General features: G+C 43.9%; 1 protein-coding gene across 5 annotated transcripts in view; it reads right to left on the bottom strand.

Moving 5' to 3' along the window:
• ARHGAP26 (Rho GTPase activating protein 26) overlaps window positions 1–24,043 on the bottom strand; it is a 484,293-nt gene that overhangs the window by 375,412 nt on the left and 84,838 nt on the right. The gene's annotated exons all lie outside the window — the stretch shown is intronic.

Raw genomic sequence — 24,043 nt, 5'->3', positions numbered from 1 at the left:
TACAAAGATAAATTTAAGCAGTGCATGTTAAGGCAATCTGAGAATTAAAAGGAAAAAAAATAGCCACAGAAGTGTAAGAGGGATACTATTTCAGCTGGGGCCACTGAAGGAGGCTTCCCAGAAAAAAAAGAATAGGAAGTGGCATTTGAAGTGCACCTTAAAAGTTCAGTAGTATTTGGATATCTAGAAATGGGAGGAGGTGCAGGGCAGGGAGGCAGGGATGGGAAGGTATTCTAAAAGCAGGAATGGGAAGCAAAGAGATGCAAAAGGAGAGGACCTACCCAGAAATAGCAGGAAGCCCAGCTTGATGGATAGGAGATAAGACTGGGAAGAGAAGTTAAAAGGAACTGAATGCCAAGCTAACGAATTTGAACTTCATCCCCAAGGAAATGGAAACCAGATTTTTATGCAGAAGAGAGACTAGATCAACTTAAACACTGATTAAGCCTTTCACTAAGGAGCTAGCCCAGAACTTAGTTTGGGAACTTCTACTCTGACTTTCTATCCCACTTCACCCAAGAACACACAACCACAGTCAAGGGGCTTTCTCCCTGTGGGATGACACCTCTCAACCTGGACGATGGTGCTCACCACTCCGCCTGGAGATAGGGAGAGCATGAGGGATTCAAAGAAACTCTGCTCCCTACCAAAAAGTCCAAGTTCAGGTACAGTTATGAGTGATCAATAGCATCATCACGGTATATACATAATTACAGCTGACCCTTGAACAACACAGGTGTCAGTCACATATAACTTATAGTTGGCCCTCCATATTCACAGTTCTTCCACATCTGCAGATTCAACCAACCACAGACCACGTAGTACTGTAGTATTTACAACGGAAAAATATCCACATATAAGTGGACCCACCCAGCTCAAACCCACGTTGTTTAAGGGTCAACTGTATATACAAATGATGTATACAAAGACATTTGTATTTCCCAAGTGCTATATCAGCTTTTCCTCATAAGAATATTGAGAGTTTAAGTGATTACATTTGATCTTCTATAGATAAGGAAATCAAGGACTAGCTGAATGACAGTGCATGTCACATAGTAGGTGCTTAATGAATATTTGCTAATCAATGATCATTATGTTAAGTGAGTCAGCATCAGACCTACAATGTATAAAAATTAATAAAAATTAATAAACTCTAATTAAAATAGTGTCAGGAGGCCAGAAGGGCAAGCTCTCATGCCCTACAAAGTTAGTGCTCAGGAGGAAAAAGACTTCCTCTTCTTGCCTGGCAAGAACTTAGCCAATGAGAGACTGTCACAAGTCAGCCAATGAAAAGCCACTATACTTTGAACTCTCCATTCCTCCAGTGGATTCTTTGTTTACTACAGCCCTCCCAGCTTCCTTCTCCCCTCTTTGAAAGGGTTCTCCTCTCTTTGCTGGGCAGGGACTCACATGTGGCTCACCATGATTGTAGACCCCAAAAGGAAAATCTTTGTTGATTCCAAATAAACCCACTTTGTACTAGAGAAATAACTGGCAGTCTATTTGTTTGAGGTCAAGATTTTGGTGGCCCGAATGGGGATCGAGAGAAGACCCCCAATGACTCCAAGGCTCGGGAGCAAACAGGTGTGACACCCACTTCAAGCCCATTATCGCTCACTGCTTTTCTCACCAACCCTGGGGTTTGAGGGTAAGTTTTTCTCCCTCTCTCCAAATCCAAGCTTCTGCCCTCTCTGCATTTTGAACCTCTGCAGGTCTTATTTGGGATCTATTTTTAAGACTCTGTCCTTTCTGGTTAAGGCCTTGTTCTATATTCAAGCACTCACCTGGCACTTCAGCCTGATTTTTGAAGTCAGGCTGTTCCAATTCAAACTGTGCTAGCCTTCAGTCCATTCCTTTTGGAATAGGGGCTGTTTCATTGGAACTGTGCCACTTCAGCCTTGGGCCTGATTCCTTTTGAAGTAGGGGCTGGGGCTGTTGTACTGGAACTGTGCTGTTAAGCCTTTGGCCTAACTCCTTGGGGACTGAACTGCTCTAGTGGAACTGTGCTGTTATATCTTTGGCCTGACTCCTTCAGAATTAGGCTGTGTCATTAGAGCTGTGCTGTGCAGCCTTCAGCCCAACTCTTTCAGGACCAGATTGTTCCCTTAGCACTGGCTGGTATTCGGCCTGAAGTCTATTTGAGCTGTTTAGGCTGTTTGAAAATTACTCTCTGCTCAAGAGAAAAACCTCTGAGAGATGGGAACCCAGTTATGTGACTATTTTGAGGGCACTCCCCACATCGGGATTCCAGCCAGTTTTGTTTAAATACCACAATCCTTCCTCAGGCGCATTTCTAACTAAATGGACCTACCTAACCAAAGGTAATTTAGAATATCAAAGCCATTATGGGGAACTTTTGAAATCCCCAAACTTTTCTTAAAACCGAATTGGACAACCACAGCTCAAAAATTTCCAAAACTGAATGAAATGCCTATTTTGATTGGTATTTTGAGGCTTCTAAACATTATCAGAAGCCTAAAATTGCCTTTCTGCAAAATAAGATCTTAAGGTTAACTGAGACAAACAAATGATTAAAGAAAGATAAAGTGGCTTCTGAAGCCTCCAGCTCCTCTTCCCGGGTTCCTTTGTCCCAGGCTCTGCCTCTGGTGCCATCTTCTTCCTTTCCTTCTCTGCCACCTACACCTCTATACCCTCAATTCCCCCATACTAATAAGTCTCTGGTCGAACTTCCCTTTACTCCTGAAACTCTTCCCACCCCCTTTTCCTCTAAACCTATCAGAACCTGATCCTCTAATTAAGTTTTCTGAGGATCCAGAGGCCAAACACTTAATTTCTTATATTCCCTGGACTAAAGTTGAACTGCAAACCACAGTCAAAGATTTTCCCAAAGTAACCAAAAATCCTCACAAATTTGCTGGGGAATTTAATATAGCCATTCAAGTTTATCAACCTTATTGCTCTGACTTATATCTGTTAGTCATATGCTTGTAGGTGAAGGCCAGGCCCAGCACTGGATGAAAACTGCTAATAGGGAAAATCCTGAAGGTCCCTAGAATTACAACTGGGAAACCAGCCCACTCACTGACTTACTGTATTAACAGACTCAGGCAATCACTAGGCAACTTCATCAGGCAATTCCTAGGGCTTTTCCAAAGTCTGTTGATCAAAACAAAATTCAAGCATTCAAACAAACTCTGATGAACCTGTTCATAAGTATTACAACTGACTTCAGATTATTTTTAAAAGAAATTCTGGTCTTCCTTCAGATGTTGATTCCATTCACACAGCTCTTAACTCTATGTTTATTAATGGGCTAAACTGGGACCTTTCCCTTCTAGTAAAAAGGACCAGGATGGAATCCACTCCAGATTTAGTTAATCTGGCAAACCAGCTCTCTCACACTGTGGATGAATCACCTAAAAGGAAGACTGCTATAATTCTTAATCTTCAACTACAGCAAATGAAGGCCCCAAAATGAAACCAAAACCCTCCTAGTTTCTGCTATTACTGTAAAGAGCCAGGATATTGGAAAAGAGATTACTACAAATTTAAGCACTTCAGGTACCTTCAGCTCTCTAACCAGCCTTTCCAACGTCCTCCCAATTCTCAATGGCGGGGCTGCAACGAACTATAGAGGCTCTTCCCAACCCTCCTTCTTAATCGGCTAGGAGAAATATTTCTCCAGATTATGGATGAATCTCTTCCAGTCCTGACATTGGAGCCACACTCTCAGTGCTCAACCCCACTATGACAAAACAGCCCCAGCCTCAGGATACTAAATGAGTTCAAATAGTGAGGATCTCTAATGAACCTCAAAAGGTTCCTGTCTCTGAACCTACTCCCTTTTGTGTAGGCTCTTTGAGAGATAACCCCCTTTCCTCTGTAGTTCCTCTGCCCCATCCATTTATTAGGCTTAGACTTCTTAGAAAAGTACCATGCTGAAATTTCTTTCTCCTAAAAGGGGAAAATAACTCTAGAAGTTGACAGTAGTCATCAAAGCAGCCAGCCAGGTGAATTAAATGACCCTTTGACATCTTATATTTGCTCCATTTCTGATAATACTAGAGCTGATTCTGGAAACACTGATCATTTGTCCCTATTGAATCAGCTACCAACCTTCTTAAGGGCAAAATCTCCAACTGATATTGTCAAAATTCATAGCGCACCTCGCATCAAGATTCAAACAGATCCCTCAAAACCTCTCCCCAGAATTAATCAATACCCTATAAGAAGCTCTTCAAGGTACAAAGCCCATATAGAAGAGTACAAGTCTCAAGGCCTCATTATCCCTTGCACTAGGCACTATTTCCTGTAATACTCTTATTTTTATGGTAAGAAGATCTAAGGGCCGAGGGTAGAGGTTTGTCCAGGACCCCTGAGCAAGAAACAACATTATCCCTCGACACCTTGCTGTTCTTAACCCTCATACATTACTAACATCCACGCCCATGAAAGCAAATTCTTTACTGATGAATTGATGAATGCAGGGCATTCTTTAGTATTCCAGTTGAAGTTAGCCAGCACCTCTTTGCCTTCAATTGGGAAGAAAAAAACAATTCATCTGAACAGTAATGCCTCAGAAATTTATTTCTCACAAATCCTGAAGGCTGATTTGGATGATAAAAAGTTCTCTGGAAGTTCTACTTTGTTGCTATACGTTGAGGATTTACTTCTTTGTTCTTCTTCTCGAGCCTCCTCACTGGAAGGTAACATACACTTGCTAAAGCTTTTAGCCTTAAAGGGACATAAGGTCACCAAGAAAAAACTGCAGTTTCCCAAAACCCAGGTTCAATGTTTAAGGTATCTGGTATCAGAACAAAGGCTACACCTAGATCCAGATAGCCTTCACAGTGTCTTAAGTTCCCCAAAACCCAAAACTAAGCAACCAGCTGTGAGGTTTTCTCAGGCTAGTTGGTTATTACTGAAACTGGATTCCAAATTTCTCTCTTATGGCCAAACTTCTGTGTGTTTTACTGAAGAACAACCACCCTGACCTAATTTTATGGGAAGAACCAGACAACACAGCCTTTTAAAGGCTTAAAGGAGAATTTAGTGAACCCACTTGCCCTTGGGCATCCCATTTATCAGATTCCCCTTTTCCTTTCTGTATAGGGAAATGAACGGAAGGGAACATCCTTGGGGTACGCACCCAAAAACATGGGGACCACCATCGACCAGATAGCATTACAGCCAGCAAATGGGCGCTACGGCACAGGGAAAACCCTCTTGCCTTAGACCCATTACTGGCATTGCCCTTTTGGTTAAGGCCAACAAGAAAATCATTGTAGGATCCCCTTTAAACATTTTTGTACCTCATGCAGTAGAAGCCCTCCTGAATTTTCATCACACTCAACATTTCTGTCAGCCACCTCACCTCCTACGAAGTCCTTGTGTTAACTGCTCCTCACTTATTACATTATAATACACTTCACCTAGCTACTCTTCTCCCCTATGTCACCAAAAAAGTCCCTCACAACTGCTCAATGCTGAGAGATCACCTCCTGACTCTTCGTGACGACCTGTAGTAAATTCCTTTGGGTAAGGTTAACTTCTCATGGTTCACTGATGCTTCTTATTTAAAAGATGACAATGCGAACGTTGTGCTGGGTGTGCTATTTCAACTCCTTTTGATATTGTTGAGGCAACATCTTTACCTATGGCTACCTCAGCCCAACAGGCTGAATTATACGCTCTTACACAGGCCGATATGTTCGGTAAGGGCAAAACTGCCAGTATTTATACTAATAGTAGATATGCTTTCAGAATAGCTCATGATTTTGGAATGTTGTGGAAGCAACATGGCTTCCTTACTTCCAGGAGAAATAAAATTTTAAATGGCCCCTATGTTCAGGAATTATCAGTTGTGATACTTTAACCCACCACTTTAGTTATTGTTAAGATTCCAGGGCATTCTAAACTTGATTCTCTGGAAGCTATGGGAAATCACCTGCTGACATTTCTGCAAAGAATGCTGCCCTTAAAGAAACCAAAAGTAGCCAAACCTCTGTCATAGTCCAAATAAATAGTTCACCAAATGGTAACTTAGAAAAGCTGGCTAGAGAAGCCTAACAATTGGCCTCAAAAAAGGAAAAACAAGGTTGAAAATTAAGCAATCGTTGGTTTGATAAAAAGAGAAAGCACTGGTTCATACCAAATAACGACCAGTCCTACTAGAGACTCTAAAATTCCCACTCCTCACCACTGTACATCCATTCAGCCATTGGTCTACTGACAAAATGATAGCATTTGTGAATCAATATTGGTGGGAAACATTAAGAAGACTGCAAAAAGTGCCTACCTCACTTGTCCCACTTGTCCAAAGTACAACCTAGGGAAGCCTGGCTACTGCTCTCCAACATTTTAAACTGCCTAATAGATCATTCAAGTCTGGCAAATAGATTTCATACAGCTTCCTCCCTCCTGTTGATATAAATATATTTTAGTCATTGTATGTTTTCATACTGGACTGAATGAAGCCTCTGCCTGCAGACAGGTTACTGCCTCTCCTGTGGCTAAAGTTCTTTTGGAAAAGATTGCCCCTACCTGGGGAACTCCTCTCAACCTTCATAATGATCATGGAACCCACTTTACTGATCAAGTACTTCAACAAGTCTGCCCTGTTTGGCTGGTTTTATAACACTTTCACTGAGCTTATCACCCTCAATTCTCTGTTTTAGTTGAATGCACTAATGGCATCATTAAGACTCAACTGGAAAAATTTGTAGCAGCCCTCCAAATACCTTTGCAAAAAGCACTGCCGTTGACCTTTCTAAATCTGGGATCCACCCCTTCTGAAACTCAAACTTTCACCCTTTGAGAGAGTCGCAAGATGCCCAATGCACTTGGCTCATGCTTCTTTTAACTCACATATGGTAAAAGGACAGTTACTCCAATATTACAAAGGCCTAATTGCTTCTATTAAAAATAACCGTTTTTGGATAACTAATAAGAACCTGCCGTATAAAAATAAATAAATAAAAATTTTAAAAAAAATTTTGGTAGAGCAATCTTCTCACAGTGCACTCTCGGGAGGTGAATACCTTAAGTATCACAACTTGCAACCTGGATGTTTCATTTACTGGAAAAGACACCTCCAGAAAGACTCTCTTCAACTTCACTGGAAAGGACCCTATCAGGTACTACTAACCAACCTTTGTGAAGCTGAAATCCAGGGAACAGACTCTTGTATTCACATAACACACCTAAAGAAAGCAGCAAACCAAACTGGATCTGCACATCATCTGGTGACCTGAATGTAAAGATTCCCCAGAATTGAAGCAGACAATATCTGATGAGACAGCTTTTCCAAGATATCTGGACCAGGCCTGCAGAAAGTTTGTCTGCCAAACCTTTGATGATGACACAATATTTCAGATCTTCAGGTCTCCAATGACTATGATCTTGATTAACATACGGACTTTAGATAAAAGTGCCTGAGAGCTCCCCCTCCTACCCCTCCTTATTACTTGGATGTGACCTCAGTAGGTTTCTGTGCACTTTCCCTCCAATGTGGAACACTACACTCAGAAAATTTCCTTCCTTACATTGAGGGACAAAAAGCTGCTAAAACCAGAAAACCTAACTCTTGACCAGTGATGCTTTCAGAGAAGGATCTTGATCAAAAGGGGGAAATGAAAAAATTGATAAGCAAAAACCTCAATTAAAATAGAGTTGGGAGGCCAGAAGGGGGAGCTCTCACACCCAACAGTGATAGCAGAGCCCAAAAGGAAGTAGAAAGACTTCCTCTTCTTGTTGGCAAGAGCTCATCCTATGAGACACTGTCAAAACTCAGCCAATGAAAAGCCACTATATTTTAAACACTCAATTCCTCCAATGGACTCTTTGTTTACTATAGCCCTTCCAACCTCCTTTTCCCCTATTTAAAAGAGTTCACCTCTCCTTACTGGGCAGGGACTCACATGTGGCTCACCACGGTTGCAGAACCCAAATTGCAATTCTTTGTTGATCCTGAATAAACCCATTTTTGCTGGAAAAATAACTGGCAGTCTATTTGTTTTAGGTCAACAGATGAAAACTCAACCTCTAAAGACTCCAGCCTTAAATGTGAATTGCTCAGCCCTGACACAAAGCAGACTCCAGCCCTAAATGTGAATTGCTCAGCCCTGACACAAAGCAGAACAAGAACACAGAACACTGAGGTACAGGATTCAGAACAATTACATTTACATAATGCCCCGAGACCTTATAAGACAGCAGGTCAGCATAGGAAAAACTCCCTGAAGGAAAAGAGTGATGGTTTGCTTAGTTAAAACAAAGAAATCCATTTTGTGAGGGACTAATCAAGTGAAAGGAATAAAAAAAGGGTATTTCCAGGCCATTCAAGTACAAATGTGTGCGCAAGCACACGCACAGAGCAAAGTCAAGGGCAATTCAGAAGAGTGTGAAGTGCATGGATGCCATGAACAGGGGTTCAAACCCTGGATCTGCCAATTACCAGATGTCTGACTTTGGGCAAATTACTCAACCTTCCCAAACGTTCAGATAACTATGAGGATAATATGTACCTCGTGGGAAGGAAGGAAGAAAGGGAGGGCGGAAGGGAGGGAGGGAGGGAGGAAGGAGAGACAGAGGGGTGAGAGAGAGAGAAAGAGAGAGAGAGAAGGGAGGAAGGAAGGAAGGAAGGAAGGAAGGAAGGAAGGAAGAAAGAGACAAAGAGAGAAAGAGAAAGAAAGAGAAAATAAATTATGAAAGAGCAAAGCACAGGGAAGCCCTTAGATGCTGGTAGCTTAGACGCTCACAGCACAGGCTGAGTGTAAGTTTACTTGCAGGTTAGAGATAACAGAATCGACAAAAGGAGACTCAATTAGAATAAGAGTTAAGAAATTTTTGCCTCACTGATTCACCAAACTAATCAAAGAACCCCATTCTAGTGAACTATGAAAAACACATTTGAGTCCTTAACGGTTTTCCTCACATGCTTAGAAAACCCTAATGCATCTACAAATTAAAATTTTCCTTTCACACACTGCAGATGAAAGCAAAGACAAAAATCCTGGACTAAATAACACTGTTTTTTAACTGATCTATAACTCAAAGCAATATGTGTTTCTTCTTGAGAAGTTTATTAAACTCAAGTGGTACCTTTTAAATGTACTGGGGAAAGAGTGGTATCATCAAACCCTTTATGTCAATTGCCTGGGGAAGGAGGCCAGACCCAGATGAAACAGATAAAAGAGTGAGCGTGCTCACATGACATCAAGCTGAACGGGATTTTCAGGATTCACAGGCCTGAAGTGCCTAGCTAGCTTCCTGAGAAGCTGAAATTTGTGCTTTGCCCCTAAAACAGGCATATTTTAGAAAACGGTGGGAGGGGGACATGAAGAAGAGACCACACAAGTCAGACCAAAGGACCGGCAGGGAGAGTGAGTCAGACGAGTACTGGGAAGACCAGGAGGGGCCGGGGGGCGGAGCTAGAGTGCAGGCTGAGAAGGGTGAGTGTCCTCTAGGTCAACATCACTGCATTATGCTCAAGACTGAGCAGAGGAACAGATTGGGGGAGGGACAACTAAGCCCAGCTTGGGCCTCAAGACTTAGCTTTTGCTTCTAGAATGTCCTCCCTTCTTAGAGCAGAGCTTCTCAAACTTTAAGATGCACCCAGTCACCCGGGGATCTTGTCAAAATGTTGATTCTGATTCAGTATGCCTGGGAATCTGAGACTGCATGTCTAACAAGTTTCCAGGTGATGTCAGTGCTGCTGGTCCAAGCATCACACTCTCCAAGGGTTGGGATTCCCACCCGAGACCCTGAGAGCAAAGATCACGGTGTCTTTATCCTTCCAGGACAGTGCTTAGGGCATACAGGACTTCAATATATATATGGGAAGAATGGTTTCCTTGAGAGGACTTAAACTGTAGCAGAAAGGACAGAATAGAATCTAAAACAGAACCAGAAACGGGCTGCATCCTTGCTTATCCACCAACCATGCATGTGAACCTAGGGAGAGTTACTTAACGTGCTCGGCCTTAGCAAAGTCATTTGAAAGCCAGAAGGATGAACCACTTGATCTTTAAGGCCTTCTAGCTCTACAACTCCACCCAAAATATTTTTTTCTGTGTCTTTTTTAAAAAATCATTTTAATGGTGAGGATATATACTAGATATTCCTCCAGCGAGGCACACCTCTGTCATTCTCAGACAGCAGTTTCCAAAAATCCAATTGAGAGAACACAGATTCTGTTGGTCTCGGCAAATAACCATAGCAACTAATACCCCCCAAATAAAATGATGTCTTCACAATGATGTACTAGCTCAATTAGATTAACAGGGTGACGTGTACCATCTCAAAACTTATCATCATAAATTTACAGTGAAAGCCAGACCTTCTTGGAAGAGGTTTATAAGTAAAAGAGAGGCCTTGCCAATAAAACAAAGACGGGACAGGGAGCCAGAAAACCTGAGTTGATGAGAAACTGGAGCAGGGCTGCCCTGCCTATCCTAGATCCACACAGACACAGCCCATCACCCAGATGTGTATCCCGAACTTGGTTGACCAGCCGCAGATCTGAGTGCCATCACTTCTACCAGGGAGTTAGCAAGTAACTGTCCTCTCTCCATGCCTCCTTCATGCATATAATGAAAGGACACCAATACTGCTCCCTCAGAAAAGGCTTCTAAGAGATTTAGCAAAAGAACTGTAAAGCTTTTAAATAAAAAAGAGGATGTTTGCAAAATAGTAAATTAGGGATGGTACAACTCATCCTGGGGTGCAGATCTTCCTGCTCCAAGGTCTTCAGATTGGAGTTGGAATTGGGAAAAGAAAATGCAGCATCTATAAGTTCTATAATTTACCATCTTTACACACCCTCAGGCCTGCCTCTTCCTGGGTCTGTGAAATCACATTCACTCTGAACAAACTCAGGCAAGCAAGAACCTCACTTGAAACGCAGGAAGAGGGAAGCCAAGGCCCATCACCTCCCTATAACCCCCAAACCCTTTCCAGCAAAGGACGAAAAGAAAACAACAGACAAACCAAAAGAATCAGGGCTCAACTTCCATTCAACTGTTATTAACTCAGAAAGTCCAGGGCAGCAAAACCTGGAGCTGAAACACAAAATCAGCTATATCACCGGTGGTTCTCATCAACAGCTATGATAATTTAAGGGTAGTCAAGGCAAGACAAGGCGCGGCGAGTAAAGTGAGGCTTTCCACCAGCCACATAAGCCTAGAAAAGTGGGTAAGGGCTGTGGCTTTGGGAACAAACTCGCAAGGTTCAAAAGCCCACCTCAGCCCCCTACACGGTCTCTGTACTGAGTTTCCACCTGTATGAAATGGAGAAGAAAGGAAAGCTGCCTCTGGGGATTTCTGTGAAGAAAGAAATGATGCTCAGAAGTGCTTAGCACCAGGCCTGGCTAAGCCAGCAGGCAATAAATGATAGGTATTTGTAGTACAGAGTTTTACGCAATAACGTAATCAAATGTCAGGCTGACTTATTTCTGGGTAAAGATGAGAGGACCGCCAAGCCACTCGGCCTCCTTCCACCCACCTTTACGTCCACCACCCGGCTGACCTCCCACCATTCCTATGATCTAAAAAGAATCCACCTAATCCCTGGGCACAGCTCAGACTCTCCTCCTCACTAATACCACGCCACAGCACCAGAAAAGTTCAATTAAAAATGGAAAATCTGTCTGTTGCCCCTGGATTAAATTCATGTTTCCTGAGGGGGAAAAAAGAAAGTACCTAGCAATTCTGAACACAGCCACACCTAATAATGTTCTCGAAAGTTAGTTTCACTTTCTTTTATCCCCTGTTTAATGAGCCACTTCCCTGCTTGCCCCCTTAGGGGAGGCTGTGCCCCCGGACCAAGCAGGGAAGTCCAGGTGGGCACCATTCCACCCTCCTCGCAGGTTCCACAGGAAACCCTATTTCCCCGCTGTACTGCCTCCTTCCCCAACTGTCCCCTCCCCAGCGCCGTCCCCCAGTCCACATAAGAAATCAGGCTCCATCTAGTTCTCAGAGTACCCCCTCACCCCACACCATCACAGAATTTGAGGGACCAAAGAGTAGTGTTTCTCAAAATACAGTAAAGCATCACTTGTGACAGACTCTCCTAGGGAGTCCAGGCCAGCTACCTGGATTCAACTTCTGGGGCCAGGGCCCAGGAATCTGGACTCCCCAGAAGTTTTCATACATGCTGAAGTTTGAAAACTGCTACCACCTGAACCCTCAGAACATCTCATACTCGTACCAATCATGGAACCTCTCCAGATCATGAAGGAGCTCCTCTGCAGAGAGCAAGCTGGAACTTCTGACTTCTGGCAGAAGGTTTACAAATGTTCCCAAAGTGACAGTAGAGGTGGGAGGAGGGAAAACCACACTTCAATTTAAAAACCACAAATTCCGAACCCTGTGCCCTTTCCCAAGAATGTTTTCAATCACATCTCCTACTGTGAAACCCAAACAACCAACTAGGAAAGCCACTCTATTTAGGACTTGATTTGTACAGACCAGGCTCACGGCACTTGGAGCTGAAGAATGGCCCTGACTGCCTAGAAACTGATCCAGAAATCAGGCTTCCCAAAGAAGTGGCAGCTACCTTCAGCGCCTGGGGAGCCAAGTGCTCCTGGACCAGGCCTGGGCTGGGGCTGCCAATACAGGCTCTGCCCAGTTAATCTTCTCTGAGCCTGCTAATAGTAAACCTGACACAGACTGCACTGAATCCAGAATACAGGCCCACAGGGCCCGAGAGATAAGAGTACCTGAGGCGCTTCCGGGGTGTGCAACCTCGTTCAGGGACCCACACTTGGAAGGGCCTGCTTGGTTTAATGCTATCCTGTCATCATCTTGAGATTCTTTAATTTTTATCTTTGAACTTGAGTTTTTTAAGTGAAGTCTGGTGTGATGGTAGAGCATGTATATGAGCTGAGGCAAGAGCTACAACAGGAGTGTCATGCATGTCTGCCAGGGTTCCTTTTGGCCCCATGTGCATAGGGTGTGATGCCCCTTGAATAAAGGACTTTGGTGGACCCACAATGTGTGGGAATTGAGCCAGACTAAGAGCGAGCACAAGGTAAGTGTGTGATGTCCACAAATGAATAAGTGGGAACACCGACAGCCCTGAGAAGCTACGCTTTCCTTTCAAACCAGAACTCACGAAATGCAAAAAGGTGGCAAGAGCATCCTAAGAAACATGAATGACTGAGGAACCCTGCCATGGCCTTCCTTACTCACAGTATTTCCCTGGATAAGTGAACTATTATACTGTCCATGACAGGGCAGTCATAGTCAGTATAATAGGGCAGAGAAGGATGTAGCAACACAGTCCCATTTCCTTTCAGTCCTTGTTTATTCATCAGTAAGCCAAAGGGAGAACGTGTTGGTAGAATGTGCAAGTATCAGGAAGTGAAATAAAAACAGCTCTGTTAGGGCACTTTTCACAGAAATAAAACAATCCTAAAGTTTGTATGGAACAAAGAAGACCCGAAATAGCCAAAGCAATCTTTAGAAAGAACAAAGATGGAGGCATCATGCTCCCTGGTTTCAAACTATATTACAAAGCTATAGTAATCAAAACAATGTGGTATTGAAATTTAAAAGACACTCAGATCACTGAAACAGAATAGAGAGCCTAGAAATAAACCACAATATACAGTCAATAAATCTACTAGAAATGAGCTAAGAATATACAATGGGGAAAGGATAGCTTCTTCAGTAAATGGTGCTGGGAAAACTGGACAGCCACATGCAAAAGAATGAAACTGGACCATATGCAAAAATTAACTCAAAATGGATTGAAGACTTGACTATAAGACCCCACACCATAAAACTCCTAGAACAAATCATACATGGCAAACCTCATGACATCAGTCTTGGAGGTGATTTTTTGAATTTGACACCAGAAGTAAAGGCAATAAAAGTAAAAATAAACAAGTGGGACTACATCAAACTAAAAAGCTTCTGCACAGCAAAGGAAACCATCAACAAAATGAAATGGCAACCTACTGAATGGGAGAAAATATCTGCAAATCATATATCCGATGAGGGGCTAATATCCAAAATATATAAAGAATGCATACAACTCAACAGCAAAAATCCAAACAGTCTAATTTAAAAATGGGCAGAGGATCTGAATAGACAATTTTCCAAAGACAAACAGATAGCCAACAGGTACATAAAAAGAAGCTCAACATCACTGACCATCAGGGAAATGCAAATCAAAACCACAATACGATATTATCTCACATCTGTTAAAACAGCTGTTTATCAAAACGACAAGAAACAAGTTTTGGCAAGGATATGGAGAAAAAGGAGTACTTGTGCATTATTGGTGGGAATGTAAACTGGTGCAGCCGCTATGCAAACGGTATGAAGGGTCCTCAAAAATTTAAAAACAGAACTACCAAATGATCCAGCAATTCCCCTTCTGGATATGTATCTTAAGAAAACAAAAACACTACAGATAATCTCTGATTTACAATGGTTCAACTTACAAATGGTGCAAAAGCAAAACACTCTCAGTGGGAAACGTACTTCAAATTTTGATTTTTTTTCAGGCTAGCAGTATGCAATATGAGACTCTCTCATGATGCTGGGCAGTAGCAGGAAGCCACAGCTCCCAGTCAGCCACACAAGAGTAAACAACTGATACACTGACAACAATTCTGTTTTTCACTTTCAGTACAATATTCAATAAATTACATGAAATATTCAACACTTACAAAATAGGCTTTGCATGAGATAATTTTGCCCAACTGTAGGCTAATGTAAGTGTTCTGAGCATACTTAAGGTAGGCTAGGCTAAGCTATGATATTCAGTAGGTAAGATGTATTAAATGCATTTTTTACTTACATTTTCAACTTACAATGGGTTTATCAGGACATAACCCCATCATAAGTCAAGGAATATCTGCAATGCAAAAAGATATATGAACCCCATGTTCTATGCAGCATTATTTACAATACCCTAGACATGGAAACAACCTACGTGTCCATTAATGGATAAATAAAGAAAATGTGATGTGGGTGTGTGGGTGTGTGTGGGTGTGTGGGCGCGCATGCTAGAATATTATTCATCCATAAGAAAGAATGGAATCTTGCTATTTGTGGCAACCTGGATGGACCTTGAGAACATTATGCTAAGTGAAATAAGTCACAGAAAGACAAACGATGTGGGATTTCACTTATATGTGGAATCTTAGGGGAAAAAAAAAAACAACACTACCTCATAGATACAGAAAACAGACTGGTGGTTACCAGAGGCAGGGGGTGGCAGATGAGCAAAATGGGTAAAGGTGGTCAAAACGCACAAACTTCTCATTATAAAATAAAGGCATGGGGATGTAACGTACAACATGGTTACTATACTTAAATATACTGCATTGCTTACTTGAATTTCGTTTTTAAGAGAGTACATCTTAAAAGTTCTCAACACAAGGGAAAAGAAAACTTGTAACTACATATGGTGACAGATTTTAACTAGATTTATTGTGATGATCATTTTGCAATATATACAACTATTGAATCATTACAATGTACACTTGAAACTAATATAATGTCATATGCCAATTATATCTCAATAGAAAAACTATTTACAATAAAAAACCAGTTGAGTCATTTTGTGCAGTGTTCTGGTCAGAGCAAAATTAATATGCATATAAGCTACGCAATATGAATTGTATAATTTCAGTGGTTCTACATACAAGTCAGCTGATCTCACATTTACATTTAAAACTGGCATTGTACAATATCAAGATGAACAGTAAAATTCATACTAATAGTTTAAATTTTCCATTGTTCTTTCTTTACAATAGCATTAAATAACAAATTAAAAAACAAACAAACACACACTATAAGAGAGACCATAAAAGAGAAGGCCTTACATTTTAATACCTTTACCAGCACTCATTCGGGGTTTACAAACAAGGGGCCCCACAGATGAGGCAGCCAGCCCTGGGCACAGGCATGCCCGAGACTGCTTTCCCACCTGCAGTAACTTTCTCCTTTCCTCCAGCTGGCACCCTGAGGAAGAGCTCCACTGCTGCGGCATCACGGGGCCCAGGCCAGCACATCTCTGGCCTGCACTCCTCACTGGTCTGCCCACCCCCTCCCGCTCCCCTCCAGACCATGTGTCACTCAGCTGCCCAGGATGACCTTTTCAAAAAGCAGATCTGATCTTGTCACGGCCCCTTCCAAATGCTTCCCAACTGTAACTCTTCCCTTTCATCTCAAAATAACTACAAATCGGACTAGAGTTTGTGGGTGGGGGAAACTCGCCTCAAGGGGACATGCCACTGGCCTCGCCCTCTCTCAGACCTCTGGCCGGCTCAGATCCTCTAATGTGCCAGGACCCCTCCAGCCACAAAGCCCAGCACATTCCCTCTGCCCACAGCACTCCCCCAACCCTCTCCACCTTGTTGCTGTCACCCTTCAGATTCCGCTCAGAGGGTCACTTCCCCGGGGAAGTGGCCTCCTCTCATCCCCCACCCACTCTCAATGGTAAGTTCTCCCGCCTCCTAGAACTTCCCTTCCCACCCCTTTACACGGTAGGTAATTTCCTTTGATTTTCGTGGCTGTTTAATGTGTACCACCAATGACATAAGAAACACCAAGCAGGCAGTAGCCAATGTGTTTTGTTCATAAAAGGACAGTTATCGGGCTTCCCTGTGGCGCAGTGGTTGAGAGTCCGCCTGCCGATGCGGGGGACACGGGTTCGTGCCCCGGTCCGGGAAGATCCCACATGCCATGGAGCAGCTGGGCCCGTGAGCCATGGCCGCTGAGCCTGCGCATCCAGAGCCTGTTGCTCCGCAACGGGAGAGGCCACAACAGTAAGAGGCCCGCGTACCGCAAAAAAAAAAAAAAAAAAAAAAAAACAGGACAGTTATCACAATCCTAGTATGTAGTAAGCCCCCAATAACTTTTTTAAATAAATTAATTCAAGTGACTCTTTTTAAGAGTTGAGTCAGGAGAGTGACAAACTCTGCAACCCTCTTTTTACATAAAGGGAAAGCTGGATCACTGAAACGAAGACCAGCCATCCCTTTATTCACTCCATTACACTCACGAAATCAAACAATGGGAATCCATTTCCTAGGTTTAGCCTTGAAGCCACAAGACACACTTTCTTCCTCATCCAACAGAATGCCTACAATGTTTTCAAGGTACCACTATTTCTATCTTAAAATCACTTTGCCTATAGGAAAAGAATTTGCATTTGTATACCTAGACAGCATATCTAGGTATATCAGAACTTTAAATACATAATCTGGTGACAAATTACGTCTTGCAAATGCAGAAACCATCCTTTCTAATACACCAGGTACCACTTGAGGGAAAACACACACACACAGAAACATACCTGTGGGGGCAATGTTTCTTGATTTGGCTTTGGAAGGTCACCTGACCCAGATCGCCCCAGACTTTTTTTTCCCCCCCCCCCCCGGTACGCGGGCTTCTCACTGCTATGGCCTCTCCCGTTGTGGAGCACAGGCTCCGGACGCGCAGGCCCAGCGGCCATGGCTCACGGGCCCAGCCGCTCCACAGCATGTGGGATCCCCCCAGACCGGGTCACGAACCCGCATCCCCTGCATCGGCAGGCAGACTCTCAACCACTGTGCCACCAGGGAAGCCCCGCCCCAGACTTTTTGAATCAGAAGTTCTGGGAATCAAATCTGGAAGTCAGATCTGAAAATCAAACTTCCAGATTGGCAATAAAATTTGGAAATCAGAGTAACTTTAAGAACCGCTGTTATAGGAAGACATTGTTGAGTCATTTGTTTAAATGCAAGGGGACTGGAGGAAACTACTGACACTGAACCTGAGAAAGCAGGGACACAAGAAAGAAAAGGAAAGCGATGCCCCGTCCTGGACCCGGAAAGTCCCTGGCAACAAGCCTCCAAGAAAGAAGCAGGAAACTGTTCCCAGAGAAGAAAAGGAGCCTGGAAAAACCCTCGGTCATTGTCGGCTAGGGTTGTTAATTATTCTGGCCAGTTTATTCTTATGGACACTTCCTCCTCTTTCAAGGTGCTCCGGGGACAGCCAGTAAGGAACCCTGACATCTGTCCCCCTCGCTGCAGGAAGGACAGGGTGAACATGAGCCGGGGAATGCACAAGCAGGGCCACGTCTTGCGGTCTCACAGCTTCCTTTAGGCTGAGGAGGGTCCTATAGCCAGGAGCCCTCCCGAGAGACTGGAATTCCAGCCACTGCTGGTCCACCCTCCCCACCACCTGTCTCCTGCTTCTTTGTCAACCCAGAAGCCCTGAGGAATGAGGTCCACAGGAAGCCTCTCAGCACACCTCCACCAACTTCAATATCCCCTCCTGCAGTGGGCTGAATAATGTCCCCCAAGTTCATGCTCACCCAGAACCTCAGAATGTGACTTTACCTGGAAACAGAGTCTTTGCAGATGTAATTAGCTAAGATAAGGTCATACTGGATTAGAATGGGACCTAAATCCAAGGACTGGTGTCCTCATAAGCAGAGGAGAGGACACAGAAACACTGGGAAGGAGGGGGCCGAGATTGGAGTGATGTAGTTACAAGCCAAGCAGCACCAAGGATTGCCAGGAGCCACTGAAGCTAGGAAGAGGCAAGAAAAGATCCTTACACAGAGCCTTCAGAGGGAGCACAGTCCTGTCAACACCCTGATTTCAGACTTCTAGCCTCCAGAACCATGAGAGAATAAATTTCTGTTGTTCTGGGCCACCCAGTTTGTGGTAATTTGTTATGGCAGCCCCAGGATGCTAATACACCTCCTTTCTTAGGAAGCCTAAGCCTTTAAGTCACATTGTGGCCAAAATCTAGGGCTTCTGCAACAACACAAAAAGGAATGCTTGGGGGCTTCCCTGGTGGCGCAGTGGTTGAGAGTCTGCCTGTCGATGCAGGGGACACGGGTTCGTGCCCCGGTCCGGGAAGATCCCGGATGCTGCGGAGCGGCTGGGCCCGTGAACCATGGCCGCTGAGCCTGCGTGTCCGGAGTCTGTGCTCCGCAACGGGAGAGGCCGCAACAGTGAGAGGCCCGTGTACCGCAAAGAAAACAAAACAAAACAAAAAAAATGTCAGCAAGTGCATGAGCCAATGCACAAACAGCAAAGTCAATGGCATGCATGTCCAGCCCTCGTTCTTCATTACTCAGCCCAGAAATGGGATGGGTGTCAGTAATTCTGCCTCTGTGTGACTTCTCACAGCTGTGATTATACTCCTGTTACAGTGTGTCCCACACTATACAGATCACTCATTTATCCTGTTATTCATTCAAAAAATTATGTCGTGAGCATCTATGTGCCTGATACACTAGTCTGGAGAGACAAATGTAAGCAAAAAGCAGACACAGCCTGTGACTTTATAGCATTATAAATGGTGATGATGAGGTGTCAGTCAGTCATTAATAACCTCACATCAAAGCTGAAAAACAATAAACCAATCTTGTTCATGAGCCTGTTGCCTCTGGTAAATTATTTCCTACTCTGGGTTCCCAAGGCCTAGAACAGCACCTGGCACATAACAGGCAATCAATAATTCTGAATGGCTGGAGGAAGAATAGGTTGAGAATGGGTAGATGGATGGAAGGAGGGGTGGGGACAGTGCCTGGGATGTAACAGGCAGTCAGTAATAGGATAGATGGATACACAGAGGGATGGATGGACAGATTAGTGTATGGATAAGCCTCATACATAGCAGGCATTCAATAATGATGGACAGACGGAAGGATGGATGGATGGATATCCAGGGAGCAAAGCACCTGGGATGAAACCTGTACAAAATACAACCTCATCGTGCAAAAAAGTTCCAGAACCTTCTTAAGTGGTACCTCTGGAACCACCTCATTTCATGCCAAACCAACCAGCTGCCTCCTAGCATCTGAAAGAAATAATAATTCTAAATGAATCTGGTATCCACCTCTTCTGTAAATATTTAGTAGAAAATCAGCTTCACCAGCACAAATATGTTCTCTCTTGCTTCCCACCCCTCCCCTTTCTTTCTGTAATCGGGATTTTAAAAGCCTGTTTGGGGCCTCCCTGGTGGCGCAGTGGTTAAGAGTCCGCCTGCCGATGCAGGGGACTCGGGTTCGTGCCCCGGTCCGGGAAGATCCCACATGCCGCAGAGCGGCTGGGTCTGTGCCATGGCCGCTGAGCCTGCACGTCTGGAGCCTGTGCTCCGCAACGGGAGAGGCCACAACAGTGAGAGGCCCGCGTACCACAAAAAAAAAAAAAAAAGCCTGTTTGGTTCATTCTTCTCCACCACGGTAAGTATTTACTGCTCTAAAATGTTGACTCTTGCCAAAATGCACCACAGACCACTTACCTGGTTGCGTCATTCTTAATTATTATTTTTGTGATTCTTTACCTAAGAGAGACTTTTCTCTGAGGGCATCAGAGCTGGCTCTGAAAATTTACTACCATTTACACCTGGGGGCGGCGGGGGGGCTGTGGGACGGCAGGTAGAAATACCACAAGCTGGAGAGAAAAAGGATAGGGTGGGAGGGGTCCCTCTGACAGCATGTCCGGTTAAAGCCCCCTTCTATGGCAGCCTGTAGTAGAGAAACTGTTTGTAGTAAGACAAACAAACAAACAAAACACAACAGAGCTCCAACATAAATGTTTACCCTTGCATTGAACAGCTGAGTCCCAGAACAACAAAGGAGATCCCCACACACCTCATCTTTGGGTCTGGCTTGTATCAGGTTAGATTCCCTGCACTTCCAGGCTCTCCTTGGTCTCCCATCAGTAATGAAGTTCAAGTCATTCAGACCCAAGGAGGCCTTTCTTCCCTTTGATTTCCCTCTGCTGAAGGTAAGAAGAACTTTTGAGTCTCAGAACAACTGTTTCCTTTGCTCCCAATTCAGGCCCAACAGGAACATGTATCTTCGGAGCAACAGTTCATTCACTCATGCTTTACCTCTCCACTAAGTGCCTCCCATGTGCCAGGGACCGTTGGAGGCAATGAGAATAAAACACTGAACAAAACTGATAATAGTCCTTGTGCTCCCCAAGCTGCAACCCGGTGGGGATAGACACTCAACAGACACACACACACAGACACACACACACACACACACACACATCATCTAAAAGTTCACTGGCAAGAATATAAAAATGCGGATGGCAGCTGGGAAGGAATGATGTAAAGAGGAGAAAAGCAGACTCCCCCTCCCTCCCCATGAGGCAGAGGGGGAAGTGGCTGATCAGCTACCCAGAAACAAAAGACTTTTGAGACAGGCATTAAGAATTCCTCTAACCTTGTGGTGATGGCTTCACAGGTGTACACAGATGTCAGAATTTATCAAATTGTACAATTTAACATGTGCAGTTTTCTGTATGCCAATTAAGTTGTTTAAGAGAAAGAAAAAAAAGAATTTCCGCCCCTCCTCCCAAATTGGCTACCTACCTCTCATGATCTCCAGGATGATGAAGGTTCCTGTAGCTACAAACTAATAAAAATGACTTAGCTACCCCAAACATCCCACCCAGCCATATTCCTGTTCTTGATCTGCTCACAGCTTCATTCATTCATTCCACAAGGATTTATTAAACACCTACTACAGGTCAGATACTGTCCCCTGTGTTCTCCATTATACGACGAACAAACGCATATATAACCCAGCTCTCCTGGAGCCTGTAGCTTCCTACAAATGCACACCCAAGCAGAATGCTGTCTACATACTGAGAAGGACTTGCAAGATTCTCAGAACACGGAGTTAAGGCTACTCTGAAGAATTTTCACCATCATGAAAGACAACAACTTATTGTAAGCTTACTATGTGCCCAGCCCCTAAGTGCTTTAAAGGTATTACGTCATTTAATTCTCCCCCAATCCCTTTAAGATAAGTATTATTGTTTAAATCCATTTTACAAATGGGAAAATTGCCAGTTAAGTGGCAGAACCAAGATATAAACCCAGAGCCAGGCTCTAGATCCCACAATTTTAAAATCTAAGCTATAGCGTGAAAGGATAAGTTGCCCATCAACTGCCCCAGAAAGCCACTTTATAGTCTAAGCTATTCTTCCAGTCCAAATTTTGCTAAGCAGATTCTCTGACACTCCCCCATTAGTACTTCCACCACCTCTGGAGCTTGACAAAGGCAATTTTGAGAAGTGAGGGAGGTCACAGGTTTCAGAGCAGCAAGACTCTTCGAGAGAGAGATTGACTCTGACATCTCTCTGTGCCAAAAGAAGGGCTCAATGGTGCATGGAAAGACAACAGTTCGATTCCCTGGCTACAGGCAGAGTGATACCCAAGGCTTTCTGGCTGGTAAACATTTCTGTTGTTGGTCTTTTAAGACAGAAGTAAGGGACTTCCCTGGTTGGCACAGTGGATAAAACTCCACTTTCCCAAGGCGGCGGGGGCGGGGGGGGGTTCGATCCCTAGTCAGGGAACTAGATCCCACATGCATGCCACAACTAAGACCTGGTGCAACCAAATAAATAAGTAAATATCAAAAAAAAAAAAAAAGGCACAGGTAAGACACAAACTTACTGGGAGAGATCATAGCTATAACGATGACAGAGTCCAGAGGAACACAGAACACAGACCTCCACTGGATCAAAGACACTTTCCATCAGCCCTCACCCACGGGCTCAACCAGATCATGTAAAATCCATCCAACTGCTGGCAGTACACATGCAGCCAGGAGCCAAAAATGCATCAACATGTGAGAATGCATGTGTGAAATGATAAAAACCCCTGTGATGACAAGTCATAGGCATCTGTATTAATAGCACAGCTCCTATCATTAGAGTCATTCAGGGAAAAATGAGATAAATCTGCTCTAAGACAGCCTCCATGAAGAAACCAGACTCTCTGAATGTCGTGAGAGATATAAGGATGGCTTTAAGAATCCAGATCCTGCCACACTTTCTTTTCTAAGAAGGCCTTTTACCTTGGCCAGCAGACACATTGATCAAGAGGAGTCCGGCAATGAGTGTGCAAAGGGCTGGTCCCATGTCTCCAAAAGACAATGGGGTCCCCTCGACAATACCCACTAACATCTGTGAACATCCCACAATGCCTCAAAGGCTACGTGTCTCCCATCTGAGACCCGCCCCTTCCAAACTACCTCCTGCTGCTCTGAGCCCCTACCTGGTAAAGGGTCCTCTAACATTTAGCCCTACTGCTTACCTCACTCACAAGACCCTTTTGTTTCTCATTAATATTTCTCAACCCAGCATTACCTGCCTCTGTACAGAAAACCTGCAGAACCCTCTAGAACAAGTGCTTATCCTAACTTTAGGAAAATATGCCACTAGAAATGGAGGAGAGTCTAATGATGTATTGTGGGGGGGAAAGGAGGACGCACTGAGCACTACAGTAACAGAGCAAGTGTCCAGAGAGGGAGGAGGATTGCAAGAAAGAGGGAGAGCTTTAAGAGCACCAGTAGGTTTTCCCTGGAAAGGAGGGTGACCACCTTCTCTACTGATTAACTGTGTCTCCAACCACAGAGCATATGCTATTCAGAAACCACATGGCGGTAATATTTGAAAACGAACACACGTTCCTTCCTGAGCACCATTCATCTTTCTGGAAGACAAGCCAACACAAACATGAGTGCTTTGGGAGGGAAGAGAAAAGATGCGGCTGCAGCTGCTTCACCTGCTCTGAAGCCTTGTGATTTCTGGTCATTGTGTTTGTAGTTGGTTTTGTTCTTGTTTTGTATGAGAACCTGTCTCGCTCAAGGATGAGGAAACAACAGAGTGGAGAGAGTCCACTCCTACTCACCATGAAAACCTACTTGAATTGCTTCCACTAAGATGAAAGTTATCCTGTCTTCTTAATGGTTTCAATCTTTCATAACATTATTTAAAACTGCAGATCTTCATTCCCATCCTTTGCTTCCCTTTAAAGTGTTGTTTGTGGTTCAGAGAAGATGGTGATAAAACCTTTTTTAAAAAATTATTTCTTTCTTTCTTTGGTTGCGTGGGGTCTTAGTTGCAGAAGGCGGGCTCCTTAGTTGTGGCTCCAGGGCTCCTTAGTTGCAGCTCCAGGGCTCCTTAGTTGCAGCTCCAGGGCTCCTTAGTTGTGGCATGTGTGTGGGATATAGCTCCTTGACCAGGGATGGAACCCAGGCCCCCTGCATTGGGAGCACAGAGTCCTATCCACTACACCACCAGGGAAGTTCCGATAAAACCATT

Source organism: Tursiops truncatus, chromosome 3 (assembly GCF_011762595.2).
Source record: "Tursiops truncatus isolate mTurTru1 chromosome 3, mTurTru1.mat.Y, whole genome shotgun sequence".
Taxonomy (NCBI): Eukaryota; Metazoa; Chordata; class Mammalia; order Artiodactyla; family Delphinidae; genus Tursiops; species Tursiops truncatus.
The sequence above is the reverse complement of the archived record's forward strand: the minus strand, read 5'-3'. Positions and strand labels throughout refer to the sequence as shown.